This window comes from Dipodomys merriami, unplaced genomic scaffold (assembly GCF_024711535.1).
Source record: "Dipodomys merriami isolate MVZ:Mamm:240054 unplaced genomic scaffold, mDipMer1.0.p SCAF_2213, whole genome shotgun sequence".
Classification (NCBI taxonomy): Eukaryota; Metazoa; Chordata; class Mammalia; order Rodentia; family Heteromyidae; genus Dipodomys; species Dipodomys merriami.
This window is the reverse complement of record NW_027203620.1, coordinates 26875-40537: the sequence shown is the minus strand read 5'-3', so window position 1 is coordinate 40537 and position 13663 is coordinate 26875. Positions and strand designations below refer to the sequence as shown.

The 13663-nt window shown below is 41.2% G+C and overlaps 1 long non-coding RNA gene across 1 annotated transcript; it reads left to right on the top strand.

The window, feature by feature from the left end:
- The first annotated feature begins 200 nt into the window (after positions 1-200).
- Positions 201-12671, top strand: LOC138835007 (uncharacterized). Its single transcript, XR_011374332.1, has 3 exons — positions 201-308; positions 2827-2979; positions 10134-12671. It is a non-coding gene; the product is annotated as an uncharacterized lncRNA (long non-coding RNA).
- The last annotated feature ends 992 nt before the right edge of the window (positions 12672-13663 follow it).

The following is a 13663-nucleotide window of genomic DNA, read 5'->3' as shown; positions in this document are numbered from 1 at the left end:
GGGTGGGAGGAAAGAAGAGGGGGTTAGAGGGAGAGAAGAAGGGAAGGAAACCTAGTCTCATATGTATCACTATGGTTCTATCTCTAGCCAAGTAATTGCTTTGTTCAGAGACCTGGAGGAAGTTAATACTCTTTAAAGGTCCTGGGAATGTAAACGCTTACACCTTTACAAATGCACTTCCATTCTGCTGAAGAGAAAGGGTCTGTGCAGGAGCTCTGAGGGTAGATGGAATGGATGCAGTCCTTCTCTGCAAACATCATTTCTACTTTGAGGTTCACTGGAGACCTCAGTAGTTACAGCCATTTAAAGTGAGTTGGCAAAGAGAGAAATCCAATAACACAACTGGCATGAGAAATTAATCTACAGGTTAATACTTTCACATCCCAGACTCCTCTGGGCCCAGGGTTTGAAAGAACTGTAGCCGACTGCAATGTTAGCAGAGGGAATTGCTAGTCAAGGGCACCCTGAGAAGAGATGAAGATCTCGTTCCTGATAGGATGGAATTCAATTAGAAACTGGTCACACCCCACCCAAGTTTTTCAAAGCAAACCAGCCTATGGCCTTTCCCTGATGCCTATGCCCAACGTCCAACAGAGACAGACATGTGGCATTTTCTGTTTCTTTTTGGAGTCCCAGGTTGGGAAAAGCATGTACTCAGATAGGACAATGGGAGAACTGAGCATCTACATCAGGATACCACCAAAAAAAAATGTATACCAAAAACTAATGGACAACAAATCAAAAGAGCTGCTTTTACTAGTACTCTGCTGCTGCTGCTGCTGCTGCTGCTGTTCTGTTTTGTTCTGTTGCTCTAGCTACTGAGCCAGTATGGTGGAGTGGGGATTTTGCTGATTGGCTGTCTCCCTTTTCATGGACCCTGTTGATGGGTTGTCTCTATTACAGACCATGGTTGGAAAGTTGCATACATGGGGAATATCTTGGGAGCATCTTCCACTTAGTCCCTTTCTTGCTCTTGGTGCACCTGGTCATTTTCTCCTGGCTATTGTGATTTCTCTGTCCACCATGTTTCCTTAAATGGGATCTCCACACTGGCTTCCATCTGACAGCTATAGAAACACATGTTCCTCAATTGGGAATGTTTTCCTAAGTCTACCTGTCCATCAATGGGAACCAGTGAACCTGGTTAGCTCTGAAAGTGAGTCGAAGGAATCTGTACTCAAATACTCATGGCAATGAGAGGAGTTGTTACCATTTGGGAGTGAATTTCATACGTGCAATTGCAAAACCCTGTTTTCCCTAACTTCAAGAAACTTGTTTAAGCATGATTGCAAATGAGAAACAGTTGTAATGAAAATAAAATTCAAGAACATATGTTGCTTTTTTTTAGTCAAATGTTATTTTATTTAAAGATATAAGTAAAGCAGGTGTTAGTACAATGTCAAGGACACTGAAGACACAGTAGTTTAAAAAGATCCCTTATGAACCCCACACTATGGTGAAAAGATGAATATTAATCAAATTGTACTAATGAAACTGCACTGAGGGTTCTTCAAAAAATAGCCATCTCATTCCTGTCATCCTAGCTAAACAGGAGGCTGAGATCTAAGGATCATGGTTCAAAGCCAGCTACAGCAGGGAAATCTATAATGTTCCTATCTCCAATCAACCAGGAAAGAGCTAGAAGTGGTTCAAGTGACAGAGTACTAGCCTTGAGTAAAAAATGCTAAGAGATAGCACCCGGCCCTGAGTTCAAATCTTAGTACCAGCAAAAAAGAAAAGAAAAGAAATGGAGAGAGGGATTGGAGAAAGGAGAAGGAGTGTGGGGAAGGAGGGATGGAGAAAAAAGAGAGAGCAGAGCTTTGTTGTGTTTGAGTGATATGTGACCTAAAATGACACATGATAGGAAAGTAGCCCTGAGAAAGGAAGGGAGGGAAAGGGGAGGGGTGTAATAAAGAGTTTTGCGGGACTGGGAAAGTGGCTCAGTGTTAGAGTGCTTGCCTTGCATGCATGAAGCCCTGGGTTCGATTCCCCAGCACCACTTAAGCAAAAAGAAAAAGCCGGAAGTGGCACTGTGGCTCAAGTGGTAGAGTGCTAGCCTTGAGCTGAAGAGCTGAGGGACAGCACCCAGGCCCAGAGTTCAGGCCCCATGACCAGACCAAAAAAAAAAAAAGAGTTTTGCTGTATTTGAGCCATGTAAATGACCTAGTAATGACCTGGTCAAAGGCCCTTGAAATGGGACAGGAAAAGCAAATGCTTTGTTCTCTGCAGCAGTGGCAGCTAGCTGGACCTAAAGCTATTCTATGAGGTCATAAAAGGACTATAGGCCAGGTGTTTGGTGGCTCATGCCTGTAATCCTACCTACTCTGAAGGCTGAGATCTGAGGATCAAAGCCAGCTTGCACAGGAAAGTCCTTTAAGACTCTTATCTCCAATAAACTGCTCAGAAAAACCAGGATTTGTGCTGTGGTTCAAGTGGCAGAGCACTAGCGTTGAGCATAAAGAAGCTTAGGGTCAGGGCCCAGGTCCTGAGTTCAAGCCCCGGGACTGAAAAAAAAAAAAAAACTATACACAGTGGAAACATTTCTCAAAGGGAGGCAATAACAGCCTAAACAACCTTGCCTGGAAACAGGGGATAGAACTGGGTGGGCCCAAGTGTATGTTTCTAGAAAATTCTGACACATGATAAACTCAAAGAAAGAGCAATTGCTATTTCAAGAGGGAAATATGCAAGGTACCATAAACATCAAGAAGTTCTCATAGAAGTTTTTTAACCTTAGACTTAAAGCTACAAGGCCAGTTCTAGCCACGTGAATATTGACAGCTTAGAACACTGACTTTTCTTACCTGCTGTTTCCTTCATAGCCAGAGAGGCCCAATTATGTCACCGCCTTCAGCCCAGCAACAAACCATGCCTGCTAATGCTTTCACCCCACCAGTGGCCACCACTAGAGCTGCAGCAGATCCTGATCTTGCTGTGTCACTGCCTGGAGAACTCAAGGAATGAAATCCACAGCAAGGAGTAAGTGTTAAAAGTTTTCAATTTATGCATGTGAGAAGAGGAGAGAGAAAACGTTCTTGCTGGGTGAGAGGGGTCATGATAGCGGTTTGCCAACTAACTGGTTTAATCTATGGTGGGTTCTTTTCTTTTAATGTATATAGGTGTCATTTAACTTTTATGCTAATGATTTGCTGGAAGGTGACTTGCTCATTGGTCACGACCCATGATATTTTTAATTGGTCATTCCCTTTTAGCTCTTGGGGCATGGAATTACCTAAAGACATTTAAGACTATCCTACTTTCATTTTATCCAACCTATCTGGGTCAAAGGGAAGTTAGAATGCTTGGGAAGTTTTCTCAGATCATCCTCTCTCTCTCTCTCTCTCTCTCTCTCTCTCTCTCTCTCTCTCTCTCTCTCTCTCTCTCTCTCTCTCTCTCTCTCTCTCTCTCTCTCTCTCTTTATTTATTTTTTTGTTGGTTGTGGGGCCTAACTCTGGGCCTGGGTGCTATCCCTCAGCTCTTCAGCTCAAGAGTAGCACTCTACCACTTGAGCCACAGTACCACTTCTGGCCTTTTCTGCTTATGGGTGTTGAGGAATCAAACCCAGGATCTCATGCATGCAAGGCAAGCACTCTACCACTAAGCCACCTTCCCAGCCCTATTTTTCTTTTTTTTTTTTTTTAAGAGAAATCTTGCAGGCTTATTCCTGATTTCTTCTGCCTGACTAATCTACCTATTCCAAGATATCTCTTTCTTTCTTTCTTTCTTTTTCTTTTTCATTTTTGTCAGTCCTGGGGCTTGAACTCAGGGCCTCAGGGTTGTCCTTGAGCTCTTTTGCTCAATATGAGTGCTCTACACTTAGAGCGACAGTGCCACTTCCAGTTTTCCGGTGGTTAAATGGAGATAAGCGTCTCACAGAACTGAGCTGGCTTGGAGCATTGATCCTTAGATCTCAATTTCCTGAGTAGCTATGATTACAGGCGTAACAGCTCCCAATACTACAGTTCTTTACATCCACAGCACTTGTGTGAATGTAACATACTACATACAGTATAGTCTATGTGCTTTCTATTCCTGGGCATAAGGCCTGCTAATGGATTCACTACCTGTGGAAATGGCCTACGGTAGACTTTTTTGATTGAATGTTAGGCCCATTTCTCACAAATCCATTTTCTTCCCTTCTTTTTTCAAATATGTAAGCAGCACCAAGTTTTTATTTTCTCACATGTTGCTCATCCAGTACGGGCTTTGTAGGTGCCTCCTCTAGTCACCTTCTCCTTTCCCCAGTACATCTGAACATCACCCCTGAAAGCTATAAGGTCTGGAAGGAGCAGCTGGCTGCTCCTTTATATTTGAGCTTAAGTGAATTAGAATGATCCCATCTCTGATCAGTCAATTCCAGGCGAGGCCTAATGTGGAAGAAAGAGCCTTCCTCCGGGATTTATTTATTTATCTATCTTTAAGTAGTTGTACAAAGAGGTTTCAATTCAACACATCAGTTTAGAAGCGCAGGGCATCTTTTGAAAAAAAAATTTGGTTTTTGGTTTGAACTCAGAGCCTAGTCGCTGTCCCTGAGCTTCTTTACCCAAGGCTAGCCCTCTGCCACTTTGAGCTACAGCTCCCCTGCTGGTTTTCTTGTAGTTATTTGGAGATAATCTCATGGAATTTCCTGCTCAGGCCAGTTTGGAACCTTTATCCTCAAATCTCAGCCTCCTGAGTAGCTAGGATTATGGGCAAGAGCCATCAGCTATCAGCTGTACAATGCATCTTGATCCACGCCATTCCTTCCATCATTCTTCCCATCTCTCAACCCCACCCAAGTTACCTAGTTCCATTTTCACAGATGTACATTGAATATGATGATTGCATTCTCCAACCCTTCCTCTCTCCATCCCTCCACATCGTACCACCTCATCCACCTACCCCCCACCTCAAGTTCCAGCTTCCTGTTATCCATTTTGTTATAGTTTTTCAAAGAATTCTCCCCTGCATATACCATGTTATTTCCGTTAATGATATACCATATACTTTAGTTAATTCTTTTGTAGTATGTATCTCTGTGTGTGTGTGTGTGTGTGTGTGTGTGTGTGTGTGTGTGTGTGTGTGTGTGTGTGTGTGTGTGTGTATATATATATATATATGCACATGACTCAGTGTGTGCTTATATATATTTATAAATGAGGTCTGTCTTCCATCTATGAGAAAGAACATGTGATCTTTTGTCTTTCTGGACCAGAGTTACTTCCTTTAACATAATTTTTTAGCCTGACACCAGTGGCTTACACCTGTAATCCTAGCTACTTAGGAGGCTGAGATCTGAGGATCACGGCCCAAAGCCAGCCTAGGCAGGAGGGTCCATGAGACTCTTATCCTCAATGAACCACCAGAAAACTGGTCACTATGGCTCAAAGGCTAGCCTTGAGCAGAAAAAGCTCAGGAACAGCACTCAGACCCAAGTTCAAGCCCTCCATCCAACAGAAACAAAAACAACTATAATTTTCCCCAGGCCCATTCATTTCTAGAGAGCTTCCTTTTCTCCCTGTATAGGCATTTGCAATTGCTGGCTACAGAAAAAGCTATTTTAACTCAAAAAAGTCTGGTACCGCACAGGGCTAAGGGGAGAGGTGAAATGATATAGACAGATCCTTCATGATATTATTAAAATGCAGAATCCTGCTAGCCTTGAAATTCATTTAAATGCTGTACTTGCCAGTTCTATGAGCCTATAAATCCCCTTTATTGTTTAAATCAATTTGCTCAGGGACAGCGACTAGGCTCTGAGTTCAAACCAAAAACCAAATTTTTTTTTCAAAAGATGCCCTGCGCTTCTAAACTGATGTGTTGAATTGAAACCTCTTTGTACAACTACTTAAAGATAGATAAATAAATAAATCCCGGAGGAAGGCTCTTTCTTCCACTTTTTTCTTATTTGTAACTCTAATGCGCCCCAAATGCTATTGACCATTCCATTAAGGATAGCAATTTGACATGTTCAAAAGTCTGAAAAGTGTGTATTACCCTCCAAGTCAGTACTTCCTCATCTCAGAATTTATCCTAGGTAAACAGTTGAGTGGCTATGAAGATATTTACATGCTTAAGCCCATACATAATGTTTCTCAGAACAGCTAAATACTGAAAGTTATGTAAATTGAAATATAAAGACACTGCCAAACACTGTCCAGCTCATGGATTATGCTAAATGAAATAACTACACATAGTTGACAGTGAAAGCTAGACCTCACTGATTAACTGGTTTTAATAATCTACTCTTATTTAAAAATATAGAACAACGATGATGTATTAAAAAAAAACCTTTTAAGTATCAAGGTCATTACTTCAGAGCTTCTCATCCCTGTCTATATATTAATTATCTAGGAAAACCACTTAAAATTGGGCTCTCTGGTGATATGCATTTGAGTGGTTCAAGTGTACAGTGAAAAGTAAAAATTATTATTTTTTTAACCAGTAACTGGGCTTGAATTTGCTGCTTATGGCTAAGTGCACTACTGTATGAACCATTTCTCCAGCCTTGCTTTTTGTTGGTTATTTTGGTGATGGATTTTTGCAGACATTTTTGCCCAGTCAGGCCTCAAACTACAATCCTCTCAGTCTTAGTCTCTTGAATAGCTAGGATTTCAGACACAAGCCATTAGTGCCCACCTTACTACTTCTTTAATCCTCAGTTTTGCAGTTTTGACAATTCTTCTAAATATTACTAGTGTCACCTGCCTTGTGTGGATGATCAGATCTCAGATAACTTGTTAGTGGCTTGTGATATAGAAGGGTCTAGACTGTATGCAGAGAAATTTGATTTTAAAAGCCATCATGTTGACAGTAACATTGAATTGTCTTTTAGTGCATGAGGATCAACATGAGAGGAATTCTGGAGCAAAGAAAAAAGACTGAAGCCAGGTACCAGTGGTTCATGCCTGTAATCTTAGCTACTCAGGAGGCTGAGATTTGAAGATTGCAGTTCAAAACAGAAAAGTCAGAAAAGTTCAGAGCAGAAAAGTCCATGAGACTCTGATCTCCAATAAACTACTCAGAAATTGCCAGAAATGGTTCTGTAGCTCAAGAGGTAGAGCACTACCTTTCATCAGAAAAAGCTTTATTTATTCAAGGATGTGGGCTGAATATTGAGCTAGCCAGCAAGAATTAGATTGACTACAGAAGGAAAGTAAGGTAGTTCAGAACCATTAACGGTAGGAGGATCAACTAGCTTCTAGGTATGGTTACATTTAGAACTCGTGTTTCTTACTGGTCATCATATGGAAAACTCTAGAAAGTGTCAGACAGAAGGTGGTGTTCTGTCTTTGTGTGAAACCCTGAAGAGCCTCAGAAGGAGATGGAATACTTGTGTATGCTTGTGTGTGTGTACGCGCATGTGCACATACATGAACAGACTTAGGGTTTGAACTCTCGGCCTCGATGCAGTGTCTGAGCTTTTTTTTTTTTTTTTTTTTTTTGCTCAAGGCTGGCACTCTACCACTTGAGCCACAGCTCCATTTCTGCCTTTTTTTCTTGGTAGTTATTTGGAGATGAGAATCTCAGAGGCTTTCCTGCTTGGGCTGACTTTGAACCACAATCCTACCACTACTCAGCCTCCTGAGTAGCTTGGGTGACAGTTGTGAGCCGCTGGCAGCTGGCAAAGGATTGTTTTGAATAGTCTAGAACTTTGGTTGGGAGAGGGGAAATGGTGGTAATTATTGGCTGCAAATACTTGGAGAACTAAGATATGAAAATAGAATAGATACTTTTATGTGCAGCAGAGAAGATAAAACCAGAACCAGTGCAAAACTGGGAACTGGTGACTCACACCTATAATCCCAGCTACTCAGTAGGCTGATATCTGAAGAGAGTGGTTTGTAGACAGCCCAGGTAGGAAAGTCTGTGAGACTCATCTCCAATTAACCAACAAAAAGCTAGAAGTAGTGCTGTGGCTCAAGTGGTTGAGCACCAACATTGAGAAAAAAATTTAAAAAATCAAAAGCTAGGGGACAGTGTCCAGGCCCTGAGTTCTAGCATAATTCCAGTATGCATGTGCACGTGCTGTGTGTGTGTGTGTGTGTGTGTGTGTGTGTGTGTGGTGTGGTGTGCTGTGCGCGTGCGTGCACACACACATGCATATAGACACAATTTTTTAAAAAAGATCAATGCACAATTAAAGAAAAAAAGATCAAGAAACAGCTTTTAGCTTAATTTAGGTTGGTCCCAAATAGAATGCATACACTTGTATAGAAGGAGGTTGTCCAGTCCTGGGAATGTTCATGTTATTCTGTTTCATAGGCTAGAATGCTTTCTAAATGGATTATCTAATTTGATCTCCCTAGGGGGGAAAATACATTTAGTCCCATTTCGTGGATGAGTGTCCAGACCTCAGGAATCCTACTTTCTCTGCCCAAAACAAAACAGTGGTGTGTGGGTCACAGTCACACACACTCCTTTTCCAGGTTTTTCATTCATCTTGTTGCTACAGAGATGGGGGATAGGTAGATTCCAGTTTCTTTCTGAGTTTTCTCTTTTCTGAGAGTCCAGGGTATAGCATCTCTGCTTTTCACTTCCAGCGTCTACACATGTAGTGCAGTGACTGACCGCCTGCTTCCTCCTGAGTCTTAGGTGACTAATCTAAGTTTTTGAAAGGCCAATTATACAGTGTATACCTGGAAAATTTCAACTTTGTATTTCCTTCCAGTCTACTAGAATCTTCTCTTTCTCCTCCTCCTCCTCTTCCTTCTTTTGTACCAATCCTGGGGCTTAAACTTAGGGCCATGGTGCTGTTCTCGAGCTTTCTGGGGCAAGGCTAGTACTCTAAAACTTGAGCTGCACTTCTGACTTTTTTATTTAGTCGTTTATTGGAGATAAGAGTCTCATAGGCTTTCCTGTTCAGGCTGGTTTTGAACCTTGATCCTTAGATCTTAGCTCCTAAGTAGGTAGGATTATAAGAGTGAGCCACTGGTGCCTGGTTTTATTATTCTCTTTATACACAGTTGTAGTCTGTCTCTCAAGGTGCAGCTCAAATCTCATCACCCCCTAGAGCCTTCTTAGGGAATGAAATTTGGGACTTCTTTGAGCACCTGTAGTATGTATCCTGTGTCCTGTTTGTCTCAAGTCATGGAAATTCTGCTCTCCATGCTTCACATATGCCAGCCATAGCTTCTTGCTTGTGCTGTGGAATCCTCTATGGTGTATTTTCTTCTCCTTTTCTGGGGAACTGCACACCACCCACGGCAAAGCTGGAGTTGACCCAAAAAAAGGTAAGCAACTACTTGATGATTTTTTGTTTATCTCCGTGGTGTTTTGATCTTCTTATTAATAACATCTTACAATATGCCCCAAAACATTATAGAACTTCAACTCCAGCACTCAACCATCTTGTGTTTGACTTGTGGCTCTGCTACTTTCTATAAATGTGATCTTTTTTTGTCAGTCATGGGGTTTTAACTCAGGCTCTGGGTCATGTCCCTGAGCTTTTTTGCTCAAGGGTAGCACTCTACCACTTTGAGTCACAGTTCCACTTCCTGTTTTTTGGGGGTATTCTCATGGGAGGTTGGCATAAGACAAAGAAGTGTACACCCTGGCTAGTTTCTTAGGACTGGGTCACCAGGGCATTTCATTTTCCTTAGAAGATACTGGAGCCTCAGCAGTTTGCTTACTGAGAGGCTAGGATGACAGGCATGAGCCAGTGGCACCTAACAATGACCCTCATCTAAGTGAGGCCCTATGAAATCACATTTCCCATTAATAAATAAGGGTTCAATAGCCATCTTGCAGGCCTGTGAAGTAATGTAGGTAGAGGAAAGGCTGCAACTTGAACTTGAATTCAAGGCCTTAGTGCTGTCCTTTTGATGCTCAGTGCTAGCACTCTACCCTTTGAGCCACAGGTCCAATTCTGTCCTTTTGCTGATTAATTGAAGATGAGTGGCTTTAGAGTTTACTGACTAGACTGGCTTCCAACTGTGATCCTCAGATATTAGCTAGGATTACAGACATTTACTTTGGACAGATGCATACAAGCCTCTTCACAGAATTTTCACAGTATTGTAGAGACATATCTCATCAGTTTCTCCATCACTTTTCTACTACCATGTAGGACTTAGCCAGTCCCATAGGTGTCCTCTTAGTTCAGAAAAGGAGAACCATAGAGTTGACTTCCTTCTCTCTTCTTATTGGTACAGATCCCTTCACCATAACTGGGAGGAAGATGAACAAGTAAACCAGTAAGTGGATGTTGACACAAAAAGAAGTTCTGTTCCTGAAAACTGGGTATCTTTGAGGCTTCTGAACCAAAGTGCAAGTTTGTTTGTCTACCACTTATGAGGGTTGAGGCTTGGCACTTCAGTGAATGCCAAATGACACAGTTGTGAATGTGGTTGCAATTGTGGATTCTAGTGGATGACAGGGAAAGCAGTGTGCAGAAAATCAGATCCTGTGCAGAAACAACATTCTCACTGCCTATCACAGGGTGAATTTTGGAGAATTGTCTTTCAGAAGCTCCTGGAAGTATGTTGTGATGATCATTCTGCTCCCAGGAGTCTCCTTCCTTTCTCAACAGGCAAGTCTGCATATGTGATGGACAGCCACAGCATGAGTCCTGGCAGAAAGGGGCTGTGGTAGAAGGCTCAAGATTGGGAGGTCAGGCTCTCACTTTCCTTGTCACCAATCTGCCCACAGCAGCATTTGTTTCATCTTCACTGTGTGGATGGACTTATACAACGATGAATTCTATGAGCGTAAGGACCATGACACCCTGAAAGAACTTACACAGTATGGCAAATTCAACTTGCCCTCTTCAGACTGGTCTTCCCCTTACATATTCTTCTTGACAAGTTGGAGGATTGTGTGACCAGTGAGTCCAAGAAAAAGGGAAGAAGTCCTTGTTTAGATGCCTCAAAGCCTGTGAGTAGGGATGGAACCTGGGTGTCTAGGGATGGGCCTGAATGGCCAAGAGCCCCTAGTACTACCTGGCTTGGCAAAATGTTCTTTTATGGATATTCTCTGCCAGGTAATTTTTCTTTTTGAAAATACATGAACATAGCCACTCATCAGTGTTCAGTCCAACTTCAAACTATACTGATCCCCCATTAGATCCTCATGGAAGTTTAGTTGCACCTTAACTTCTAGAGTCCACTCTAAAATCCTGTGCTTATTTCCATTCTCAGGTTAGCATTACTGTAGAGAAGCTTCTCTTGAACTCCAGATAAGGAATCTATTAGTGATGTTGGTGATGGTGACCAATGGAGATCTGGAACCATCCCTGCACTCCAGAAAGCATGTGAACATAGAGGGGTTTGTTCCATTGGTAGCAAAGCCCAAACAGGTTTTGAGTCCTGTGCACATTCCAGTGGTTCTGAACCCCACATGTGATGCAGGTGTACCTGCATGAACCACCAAGGAAGAACATGATCCAGGATGACTTCCATTGATGTTTAGAATCCACCTAGATCAGCTCCAAATTAGTCAAATCAGCACTTGTTTTGTTGTGCAGGATAAAGTATTACCCATGGGGCTAATGGAAAATGCCCCCAGTCTATGTTCAGGGGAATCAATAAGTGCCCAGCCAGTGATATTTGGAAAAATCTGAGTTTCTACAAAATCATATAACGAGGTCCTAGAAAAGTTTTGAAACCTGACTTAAATGTGACAAGCAAAGAAATTTGCCAGTTTGAGGCAATTTAATATCCTGGGTGGTATTTATTGTCATTTTGGGAGTAGAAATCAGACATTTATGACCTACTAAAGTACTGTTCAATTGTGCTATAGGCTCTGAGTCCAGAGATTCAAATTTCTTTTTTTTTAATTTATTGTGAAAATACTGTACAGAGGGGTTACAATTACATGGGCAAGATTTCTATAACATATTAGCTCTCCATCATCTATACCTCCATTTCCAAGGAACACAAAGTTTTACAAGACTTCTACATTTCTACTTCTGTTTCCACAACTGTTCCATTTATATAATTGTTGGTTTGTAAATCTGGTAGTAGAGCTGCATACTGATAATCAACCACAGCTTTTGAAAAGGCAAATCTGAATGCCATCCCAGGGCAAAAACTGAACACCTCGTCTGAAAATTAACTGAAAACCACCTGCCTATGGCAGGGGTCAAGTAATAGAATACTTGCCTAGTCAACTTAAACTTCTGAGCTCTATGGCAGGACAGCTTCTTATTTTTTTCTCTCTCTCAGTGATTCCCAAATTGAGAACACAAAATTCCTTACAACATTGGATATTTTTTCCACAGTGTTTTTGTCCAGGATTAAAACAATCTGAAGATAATTTCTCCTACATCAGAACAAATAATAAAGCCTCTAGCTTCTTGGCTTCAGCATACCTGCTCACTCGGCTTAGTCTTCCAACTCTTCTAAAACTGAATCTTTCAAACTATTATTCCAGCCAGGTGCTTGTGGTTCACACCTGCAGTCGTAGATACCAGGATGAGCTCTGAAGATTACAATTGAAAGCCAGCCTGGGCAGAAATAATCTGCTCTAACCATCCAAAAAAAAGCTGGAAGTGGAGCTGTGGTTTAAGCACTAGAGTGCTTGTCTTGAGCAAAAAAGCTAATGGACGGCACACAGGCATTGAGTACAAGTCCTTGGTCAGAAAAAAACACAAAACCCCATTATTCATAAAAAAATATCTTTTTCTTGTTCAAACTGCTATAATTTTGTTTAAATTTTAATTTCAGATTTTAGTCCTTTATTTTTGTATTATTTCCTTAGCTCCAGTTCTGACTCAATTTTCCTAATTCAGTCTATTTACCCTTGAGTCTGGTTAAGCATCGTCTGGACTAAATACACATTACCAACTTAGGTTATTAATTGTCAGGATTATTTTGGTAATAGAAAATGGTTTTTGTTGCTGTTGTTGCTCTGGTACTGGGATTAGAACTCAAGTCTTGGAGGCTCACAAAATGCTCCCAACTCCATAATTGCAGAGGTCAGCATATATTGCTTTTCTTATAAGATTCTTCTTCGGTTTACAGTATTTTTTTTTTTTTACAATTTGGCTATTGCTCCATTTCCTGTTTTTGACTGATTAAGCGAATATGATGGAGTTATACAGGCTTTTCTGTCCTGGCTGACTTTGAATCCTAGCATCCTCAGAACTTAGATTACAGGTGAGTCTCCAGCATACATGAAATTGATTTTTTGAAGTTGTCCCTCACTATCATTTCTAAAATAGTTACATTGCATGTCATATCTGTAAAATTTAGGAAAATGAATGATTGATGTCAAGAGGTCCACCAGAAAAGCGGTTGGACAGACTCCAGATGGACAAAAGTAGGGAACTAACAGTGAAATCAGAGGTAATGGCAGGTACAGGGCAGGGAGAGGATAGAAAGGGGGATTAAAATGGAAACATTCAATACAATTCACATTTTAAAGGATATGTATGCCTATGTACATATAGACAGACACATATGTACACACACCTACCCAATGGAACATATACATATATTTCTGCCCTTTTTCTTCCTTTCCATTTCTTTATTATGCTTCTGAGTAACGAACTAAGGGTCTTTTACATACTAAACACATCTGAGCTTCCCTTCTGTCATTAAAGAATGACAAGCCAAATGTTTTCCTTCCATGTCAGTCTTGAGTAGCTAGGAGTACGGGTGTGAGCCACAAGTACCTACTCTGAACAAATTCTGGTATATCAAATTGTTAATGGAGAAGATTCATACACATGAATTTTTTTTTT